Below are 10,871 nucleotides of genomic sequence, written 5' to 3' on the forward strand. Positions count from 1 at the left end.
AGGGATGAGCCGTAAGTCGTGCAGATATGTTCGCCACGGTTTATTACCGGGACGCCGGAATGGGCCAGGCCCTAAGGAACATTGATTTAATGCGGGAGTAATTGGGCGACCGGACGTCTCTATGAGCGCGCCACCTTCCGCCGCTAATGCGCTCCCTCACCCCTCTAACCTTTCCGGTTAACCACCGTGCAACACACAGCCACACGCTTCGTCCCATCCCCCGGCCTTCTTTTTCCCTCCTTTCCTCCGCGCTCTTCCCCCCTCCCCCGACAACGAGAGAAGAGAGAGAGAGAAACGCGTTATTGCCGGTTTTATTGCTCGACGAGTTTTAGCCGCAGTTCGGATCGGCTTATGGCGCTTATTAAACTTTGATGTCACCAAATCGCTCGCGCGCGACCGAGCCCGCCCCTCTTCGAGCGTGGCGTGCATGCTTAAACCGTTCGGAATTATGATGCGGGAGGAGGAGCGATTGAGAAAATTAAGTTTCCTTTCTTTTTTTTTGGGGGGGGGAGGACTCGTTCGGATTTGGAAAATAGTTATTATGAGGGGAATAAAAATGTGGTAGGACGTTAGTTTGGCGAATCGAATTGCGAGCTTCTTTTTTATTTATTTGTCGTATCGAAATTTCTTAAGAGGTTTCACTTTTCGATGTCGCAAGAACGAGATCATCCTTAATATCAGGATGTTGACGCTCGGTTAAAAACTTGAACGATACGCGTAACAACTTGTGATTCTCACCTTTCGAGGACGACGTCGTCGTTTATTCGGAGGACACTAACAATGTGTTTTTACGAGAGTCTCTAGACGAGAAAAAATTTCCTACATTCCCGTAAAATTTTGTTGCTCGAGCCCGGAGATTCCCGTTAAACGGTATTACCAGAAATTCACACTGATGATCGGGATCGCGTGCAGGAAATTGAAGGTTACGCTTAGATTTGCGTGCGATATCGATGATGAAGTCTTCGAGCTGCTCAAATTTTATTAGCCACGAACTCCGTAATCGCCGTGAAGTAAATGCAAATGATTTTCGAACCAAATAGCCGGTTGCGCCTTATTTTTCCCGCTTCACGTAACACGAATTAACCAGTTGGGGTAATGCCCGAAAATTACCGAGCATTTAGTCTCGTGAAGAATGCGCGATCCCTCCTCTTGTTCTATCGAAATTGTTTACGCCATGGACAAAAATACCCCATCTTCCCCTCGTTTATAAAAGAAAAAAATCTACTCCATTATTATCGCATTCCAAATTAACGATCCCATCCATCGATTTCTCAATCGAAATATCCAAAATTTTAATATTCCATCGAATTACTACTCGAGAAGAAGACAGAATACGATGATATCGAAACTTGAAACTTTTACCCGAAATTTCAATATCCTGTTAAATTACCAACTCGATTTCCATCCAAAATTCCACTATAGTCGAACGATCACGTAGAGGGGAAACAAAATTCGAGGCAATATCCACCTTCGAACTCGTAGCCAAAATCCCAATATTCCCCTCCCCGCCGAGCATCGGTTAAAAGAAAGGCAGGAGCGAAGTTGGAGTTGGAAAATTACCGAATACGAGTGGGAAAGGATTGGTTCGCGCCACGTGTCGATAAGACGAAACAGATCGGAAGACGGGACGTACCGCAAACGTGGCCTACGAGCACAGTCATAATACGTGGACTAGGGTGGGTAGGTCGTGCATCCACACATGGCGGCGAGCGAACGGTGTAAAGTTTAACTTCGCCTAACACCGGGTGCGCGAAATGTCCGCCCCCCTCGAGAGCCACCTCCCTGCGGGGTGAGAGTTCGCGCGGGGATAAACGCTAAAGCGGAACGCTCGAGGGAAACGCGGCGTGTAATAACTAAGCGATGTGTCGACGTAACAAGCGACGTTTTCGTTCGAGGAGAAAAATCGAAGGGTAGTTTTCCTTTCCTTCCGTTTCCTTCCATCTTCTTCATCTCGTAAAAATTTTATTTGGAATTTTAAATTAAGTATCCAAGCATTACATATACACACACACAGATATATATATATATATATATAGTTCGAGGATCAATCGATTTCGAGTAAATTTCAAGTTATTCCGAGCGAATATCTCATTTTTACGAGAACGCCATTCCTTCGATATCGATATCGATCAACGTAGCCGATCGCAATAACCAATTAATCGCAACTTTTTAACCCCCTTAACGCACACTCGAACCCCCGTAATTACACCCCGAAGATCGAAGGCAGCGCGCTCAACATCGGCCGATTCCTCGAAACCTTTTTTCACCCCGCAATCCGTATGGTATTGTACCGCGTTAATTGTAAGTTCAGTGAGGGGAGAGAGAGAGAGAGAGAGAGAGATACCCCTTGCGGTGGCCGAGTAGCCGGATAAGAAACGCATTCCGGTTTTCGTCCGAAGAGGCATCGGCGGAACTGGGGCCCCCGGGCCCGACCGTGTATTGGAACAGAGAGAGAGTTTTTCGATGTGCCGCCTCGTGTCTCTTCTCCCGACATCCGTGCGAATGTAGGTGCGCAGGGTGTGGTGTTCTAGAGGGAGAGAGAAAGAGAGAGAGAAAGAGAGAGAGGGGCGAGTGGAGCTACTGGTTCTCCGGCCTGTATATGCGGCCGTAAGAATGTTCGCCGTGTTGGTTCGATTAATCAGTCGTTTTTCGTGCCCTCGCTCTGGGCCAATAGAGGTAGAAAAACTTAACGTATGTGATAATGCGCCAGCTATGCTTCTGCCCACCATTCTTCTCTCTCTCTCTCTCTTCCTTTCCCTTCTGTCATTTACCGTTGCTCTCTCTCTCTCTTTCTCTTTGTCTCTCTGTCCACCTGTGCACGTTTCGTAGCAAGCTGGAACGTGGACCGTGCGCGGCAATGCTGAATATATATCTACACCGAAACGGCCACGGTCAGAGCCGACGACGCCAGCAGGATCAGTGACCGACAGTGGATGCTTGCTCTTGCAGCAAAGGGGGCTCAAACTTTTTTCAACAGCCACGAGGACGCGTAATCGTGGCGAAGGAGAGTCGTGGCCTCAAATATAGCCGAACGTAGGGTATCGCGGTGAACGCTGCGATATTTCAGCTGCGATCTTTAACGAGCGCGCCGCGAGCAACCCGAGGACACCGGGAGGACAGCAGCATCACGGAGAGCTTTTGCTCCCGATCTCTGTGTGTGCGCGTGCGTGCGCGTGTGATCATTTTCCGATCGGATAAATTGATATGGATCGCTCTACCCCGTCCACTCCGGCTTTTTGCCATCCTTTGTCGTTATCGTCCTTGTTCCACCGTGATGCCAGTGTCGCTCCGTTTTCTTGCGTCATTTCTTGGCTTGTTTTATAGTAGCTTCTTTGGACCGAGTAATGGATGAGGTATAAAGGGAGTGGTGTATCTTGGAAGAGGTTCGTTTCTACACAAGTACTTTTTAATCTAATCGAATTTCCATTTGTGTATCGAACAATTAAGATTCTTGCGTCGATGGAGAAACGAAGATGTACGTTCAGTCACGAGTTCGATCCTTCCTCAAAAATCAAGAAAAAAAAAAAAAAGAAAAGAAAATGACGACGAGAAGGACTAAATTCGACTACTTTCTCCAAGGGAATTTTAAGTGGAAGCGGCACAATTTCCATTCAATCGTTTTCCTCCAACTTCGATCAACAAGTGCAAGATCGAACCGAACGAGTGGCCAAACAATATACGTTCTTACGACGATGTTTCTTGCCCGCGATACAGTAATTTGACAAAGGAAATAGCACGGTTTCGTATCACACGATTTCCCTGTATATCAACATAGTAATCGATTTCGTCGCTAATTCACCGCGGAAAAAGTAGGCATAGTTGGGCGATTAGCCTTTTTACGTTAACCCGGTTAAGATTACGGTTCGCTGGCCATCGATAAAAAGGCTCGGTCTCGCTCGAACGAGAACGAGAACTTTCGTTACCGTGGAAAACGTCCGATTGACAACACGCGTTATGACATTCTCGGAGCGTGCGCTTGCGAAACGATCGATCGAAATCGAGTCGTACGGAAAAATGGATGGGATCGAGCTGCCTTCGCGCTATAATCGGACACGATCTTTCACTTTGAAACGCCTTTTTGGAAAAAAGTAATGGCTCTTTCTCTTGTTCTCGACTTCTCGCGTGGGACGAGCGTTCGAAAAAATCGTTCGATTCTTTTTAGATTTTCTCGAAAAATCCTAACGTCTTACCACGAATTTACGAGTTTACGCGGCGAGTTTACGCGTAAAAAAGTTGTTGGAATATTCGATCCCATCGTACGAATTCTACCCTCGATAACCGCAGATACATCATCATCATCGATCAATCGTCCGAGGCAACAAATACCCGCACCATTCTCCCCCAAGATTCCCGTTAACAGCAATCGGGAACTCTATCGTACCAACTTCTCCGAATCCTACGCGCAAAACACAAACCATTACCTTACCCAACGACAATTCCTCCGGACGACGCTCCGTCCGGCATCATTCCCACGCCTCGATCGTCATCGATCTACAACGATCCGGAGTCCCCCTTCCTCCCTTGCGTTTCTCTGAAAAACGCGAAGCCGGGACGGCGACGTGACGGAGCGATTAGGGCGAGGCGACGATGAAAACGGATCACGCGGCTCGAAACGAGACGCATAAATCCTCTCCTCCTCGTGGATCTCGCGAGGGGCAACGAGAGAAAGACACGAGAGAAACCGAGAAGGAAGGAACGGTCGGAGAAGATATCGCTCGCCACGAGGTGTCTCTCCTTCGGACTTTCGTAATAAAAATCCCTCGGTTGAAGGGATGGAGAGAGGGGCGGAGAGAGGAAGAAAAAGGCCGAGTGTTCTCGCGGGGATCGGGCAAAAAGGAGTCGCGCGTTTGGAAAAACACGAGATTTCAATTAAAGAGACAAGCTTAGTAATGAGGCAGAGTGGATTTATTGGCTCTCGATTCACGCCGTGGCGCCAAAACGTCTGCGTGTGTTCCTGCTCCCTCCGCGCGCTCCGGCCAGCACGCGCGTGTTAATGTATGCGTGCGTGCACGTGCCCTCCGGGCCCAGCGGGCCCTCGCAACCGGGCCCTTTGCTCGCCAACGCCAACTGCTTCCCCTTCGTTCCCCAACCGCGGTGGACCGTGGTGGAAGGGAGCTGGATTACCTCGATCCACCATATTCTCGTCCAATTGCCTCATTTGCATCCGATCGAGATTCATTACCGTATTGCCCGGTAATAGGACAGTCTCCTTCCACTCCGCTCCTTCCCATTTTCTACCCTAACCTTTCTTTACTCGCCTCCCTTATCTATCCTGGCCCCGATATTTCCAATACCGCCGGCCTTCCACTCTTAATGCGTTTCTCCGGCTCTGCTCCGCCAACGAGGATGGTTATAAATATATCGTGTCGAGGTGGTGTGCGCGTGACGAGATGCGCCAAATTGGAGATTTAGAGGAGAGACGGTGGGGAGGCGTCTCGTGCATGATATTTCGACGACGCGATCGAGGATTTCGAATATCGCGCAAAAAGTGCGAGGTACGAAGCGTTTAATGCGAGCAGTGTGAGGAATCAATCGGATGGGATCGAGAAGCACGAAAAAAGAAGGAGAAAGATTTGGAAGCGACGAAAGAATTAGGGAGACTGACTGTTTAAAAGTATCTTGTAACAGGTACAATCGATGTCGTTAAGTTATCAGAGGTGGACAGTGGTCGCGACACTTTGCATAATTGCCGAAGCCTAATTAACTTCTTTCGGCTCGAAGGTGGAACTTACCAGCCCAGATAACATTATTTTCACAGTAATATACGAGCCACGTCTGTGACTCTTTCCGATAAGAAATTACTTCCTCTTTTTGCTTACGCTCCGCCTTTTTTGAACGTTCTTCCTCTCTTTTTCTTCCTTTCTTTTTTTTCGCGGAACAATCCCTCCTTCGCGAAATTCCAAAGATTTAATTAACACCGATAATCGGACGTGTCGTGAAAATAAACTTTTGCTATTTAAGCTTTCGTTTTTCCGTTTTTAATCTTTTACTTGCTACAAGAAACAAGATTGCACGGATCTTGCTACACCCGGTTTCAAAGAAACTTTGGTTAAGGAGGTAACTGCTTAACGAACATGTGCGCGTAAAATAAAATTGCTTTAAACGTTTTCTGGCATCGGGCAAAAGATATTTCGTTCACTTTAAAAAAGTATCCGGTCTATCCGGCTATTGCCATTAAACACATTTCTCGGGAATAATTTTCAATCAATGGCGTAACTAAACGGAGAAAGAATATTCCTCCTAAAATTATATCATATAAAATCCCTCGAACGATAATCAGTTGTGCTAACAACTTTGTGTACTCTGATGAATGGGCCTTCTATAACTTCGTAAGAAAAACTTACAATATCCTTGATTAAAATTAAAATACACGTAAAACGTAAACTTTTTCCTTGTAAAACATTTAAAAATACGATATAATTCCACGAAGATTGCTGTAATTTGAACAAAGTAGCTAATTTTGAAAACAAATTAATCCCTGCAAACAAGTCCATCTAATCTTTACTTTTATCGCGTATCGTAAACGGGGATAGGCAAAAAAAAAACTTCCTATCATCGTTTCGAAATTTTTCCAAAGTGTATCCACTTCTCCTTTAAAAATCCAATCGCCTTCTTTCTTTTCTACACCACAACAACTCTCCATTTAAAATCCTTATAAAAGTATCGATCTATTACTCTCGACGAATTCAAAAAACTTCCAAATATCGAATCCTTCATCGTCTCGATCCTAATTTGAAACGTAATAGCGCACCAAAAAGAGAGAGAAATGACAAAGCCGCGAAATAATCCATCATCCGACGATCCGATCCGAGTCTCGATCGAAAGTTTTCCATTCGTAGCCGCGGCGTTTCGTTCACGGTGCATCGATTAACAAGCCTCTTATCTCGTTTAAGGATTTTTATGGGGAACGTTACAGGGCTGGGCGTTCTCCGTGTCCACGGGGGAGAAAACATCGTCGGCACCGGGCGCGGCTTTAAAGACATGATCCGCCACCGTAATCGTGTTTCGTATCCCAGGTACCCCGATAAAAAGCGGCCACGATACGAATCGACGCCCGATTGGCCCTGGGCTACGAATCACCCAGCGTCCCACATTATATCATGTAATTTTTATCGGATCTCAAGTACGATCTCTCGGTACTCTCCACGCCGGAAATTATGCATAAGACTGATCATCATTTGCCCGGTTAGTTTATATCGCGGGAGAGAGAGAGAAAGCAGCCCTCTTCAGGCCTGACGAAATTGCTAATTCGTCCGTACTCGTTATTATACACGGTGTTTAACCCATTCCTTCTTTTTCTCCATCGATTATTCATAAATAAATACGATTTAAAATTCTTTTTATCGAAAAGAAATATATCGTTAATCGAAATGTTACAATTGCTGATAATTTCGACTTTAAATCGTTCGCGCACGTGTTTATCCTTCGAAGTGCGGAGCTCGACTGTGCCGGTTCTCCTTGTTATTGCCGGTAATATCCGGCAATATTGGAATAGATGGTTGTATTGTTGATATCGGATACTTTATCTCTCACCGCTCGTAATAATATTTACTATTCGATATTTAATCCAATTTACGCTTCTGACTTGATTGAATCGACAACGCGATATGTTTCTTTATCGAACGATTTTTATAAAAACGTCTTTTTTAGTTAACTCCTTCCTTCACATTACATCCGTACGGAAGAACGAAGGGAAGGCGTTGCACGGTTTTAAGAAGCGGCCATTATCGAGAGGATCGGTTAACGATCGGTGACAAAAGCCTTTAACGTCACGAGGTGCGTAAAGGGCCGTTTCCAAGAGGTTCGACCGGATGCAAAGTGGCGGTAGAGCGTCATTTGTTCCGGCGCGGTGGAATATACTGTGGTGGTGGAGGGCGCAAGCCGCCGCTGGTGGTACGCGAAAAAAGCTTTCAATGTTGCAAACACGGGCCCGTGATACCTTTTTCAGCGCTGTAATCCACCGTTTCGGATGTTAAACCGGTGTGCCGCGTGTGTTATTAAGGGCGATTATCATACCTGTGAGCGATGGCGCGCGCGCGGACCAACCGTATTTCGAAATCGTTATCCACGATATACGAGGCCGCGGTTGTTATTAATAACTATTCCAACGTGGCTTTTCTACAATCTTGTTCGTGAAATTACGCGTTTTTTCTTTTCTTTTCTTTTTTCCTTTTTTTTGATCGTACATAGCTTTCGATATCGAGAGACGAGAATGGACTGGGACCACGAAACGTGTACGCGGCGTAAAGTAGCGTGATCTTGTAAAGAAGGCCGTGAGTTGTTAATAACAGTGATATCGTTGATAATATTGAGAATAATTTTAAAATACTACTTTCAACGCGCTTCCACGTTTTCCAGATTACATATGAATTATGCCATTGTCGTAAGATTGGATTATATATCCCCGAATTATACGTATATTCGTTTTAATTCACCATAATATTCCATACCTTCGATATCCAATTCCGCTAGTTTTTCCACCCGATATACAGCCAATTTTTAACGCAGCAAATCCTTTCGAATCCAATTCCCGTACCAAACCACGAACGGGGATCCCGGCGACGAGTCGTTGACAAACGGGAGCGCAATAACGCGTCTTATCCGCGCCGCTTCTTTGCGCGCGTCTCGCTACCCGCTGGGCCGAAGCTGACGGTCCGCTTCCACGGTGGAAGCCGCGCATAATACCCATACCCAACGGTGGTGGTGCACGTCAGTCCTTTCTTGCCTCGAACCAGTCGCCCGTTCCCCCCGCCCCCCGCCCCCCTCTCCCCCAAGGGTTGATAATTCGCCGATTAAATTGAAAACGGCGAGGCTAATTGTGCCGCGGCTGTATTATTCATTGGATCCGGCGGGGCCCACGGCTTCGGTACACCTTCGGTGCGTGGATCACCCGAGTACCGTACCCGAGTACCGTACCGCGGCTTTTTATCCGAGCCACGGAACAACGGCCGAATACGGCGGTTCGAGCAAGAAAAACCAACCCACCACCACTTTCCTTGTGCTGCCGCGTTCTTTGCGTCGCGAGGCCAGCGTTTTCGGCCCGGCTGTAATTGTTCCTTTTTTCCCGTTTTATCCGTGGGGTTTCCCTTAATGCCGTTGCAAATTTGTTGAATCGATAGATATGGAGGAGGGAGCGGGGGGTGGGGAAGGCGTGAGTTTTTTCTATGGATACGGTATAGTATTATATCGTGCGGTTCTCAATTATGACGATGATAGTTGTGCAGATAGAAAGGGGGATAGAAAGTTGTATAAACACGATTGACGATTTTTGCAACTTTACTTTGCGAAGTATCGCGGGTGATTTATGAAACGCGAGGAAGGAGGTAAATTTCATATTCGATGGATCGAATTAAGCAAGATCCCGGGCAAGAAATCGAATCGAATAAAGATGGAATCGAAGGAGACAAAAAAAAAAAAAGATTGATCGCCGTAGTTCGATTATCGGAATGAAAACAAGTTCTTTCATGTTACGATTCATTGACTTACTACGTCTAGTCCGTAAAAAAACATCGAACTACCGGCAGATAAATCGGATCATCCGAGTTGATTCTCCTCTTTTCTCGATAGTTTTTTTTTTCTCGATAGTTGGATAGTTTTCTTTGAAAACGAGAGATAAGAGAGAGAAAGAGAGAGAGAGAGAGAGAGAGAGAGAGAGAGAGAGAGAGAGAGAGAGAGAGAGAGAGAGAGAGAGAGAAAGAGAGAGAGAGAGAGAGAGAAAGCAGTAACTTGATGGTTTTTGTCACGAATGTCAAATTTTACGATGCACTATACCTCAATGGCTGCACAAACGATTTATAAACGTTTGTACGAACTCTTGAAATGATTAGTATTCATTGAACACGATATTTACTATACCGTTGTCGTTAATCAACATAAGTACAATAGGTATTCCGATTACTTAATGGCTTCATACACGAATAACGCTGACCTACTCGTTGTATTATGTTCGACGTGCAACGAAGCGAGCATTTCCGATTCGCGTGTGTACGATACGAATCGAAACGATTCGTTCGATACCTGACCGAATAAAAATGCGCAATGTTCGTTTAAATAAGGAAATGTCATTTTTGAACTGAGAATTGTCGAGTGGATATGCTGAGAACCCTTGTTCAATTCGGTCATCCTTTCAATTGGAGCTGCTTATTTCAGATTGTTAAGTCGCGTTCACACCAAAAGTTCCAACGCATTCGGAATATACGCGATAAATCATTAGATGTAATATTTTTAAGAAATATTATTTTTATATAAAAATATTTAAGTAATCTCTTTTTAATCAGTTAATGATTCGTTTTTTTAAAAATGAGATCTTTGTTCGAAAAAATACTATATTGCCCAATAATAAGGCAAATTATGCATCGAATGATTATAAACTATTCTTGACCTCTTATTTTATGATATTAACCCTCGTTAATGATATTAAATCTAATATCAAATTATGTTTTTTCCATTTAAATTAGAATATTTGAAAATTATATGCCAATAATAAAATAAATTATAATAATAAAATATTTTATGTATCATTATTCTAATCTGATATATTTTTTCTTGTTATTATAATTAAAATTCCAATTTATTTTAAACTTTAATCTTAATAAATTTTAAATATTTTAATCTAAATTATTTTAAATTATTTCATAATTACTATCTTTTTATTAAAAACATTGTAAATAATATAACCTAACCTAGCATCAGAATAGAAAAAAAAATTATATATTTAAATATCCAAATCCTGTCAAGTTTCACTTCCCAAAATTAACATAGGTGTGATACGGCTCGAAAACAAAGTGTTAAATGCGATCTCGGAATAGTTTAATTAATCAAAAGTTCAGTTAATCAGAGGTTCGCGCTCCCGCCGAAAGGCGAGTTTACAT

At 44.3% G+C, this 10,871-nt stretch overlaps 1 protein-coding gene across 14 annotated transcripts in view; it reads right to left on the reverse strand.

The window, feature by feature from the left end:
* LOC107998930 (klarsicht protein) overlaps nucleotides 1–10,871 on the reverse strand; it is a 223,460-nt gene that overhangs the window by 85,462 nt on the left and 127,127 nt on the right. The gene's annotated exons all lie outside the window — the stretch shown is intronic.

Source organism: Apis cerana, linkage group LG12 (genome assembly GCF_029169275.1).
Source record: "Apis cerana isolate GH-2021 linkage group LG12, AcerK_1.0, whole genome shotgun sequence".
In the NCBI taxonomy this organism is placed as follows: Eukaryota; Metazoa; Arthropoda; class Insecta; order Hymenoptera; family Apidae; genus Apis; species Apis cerana.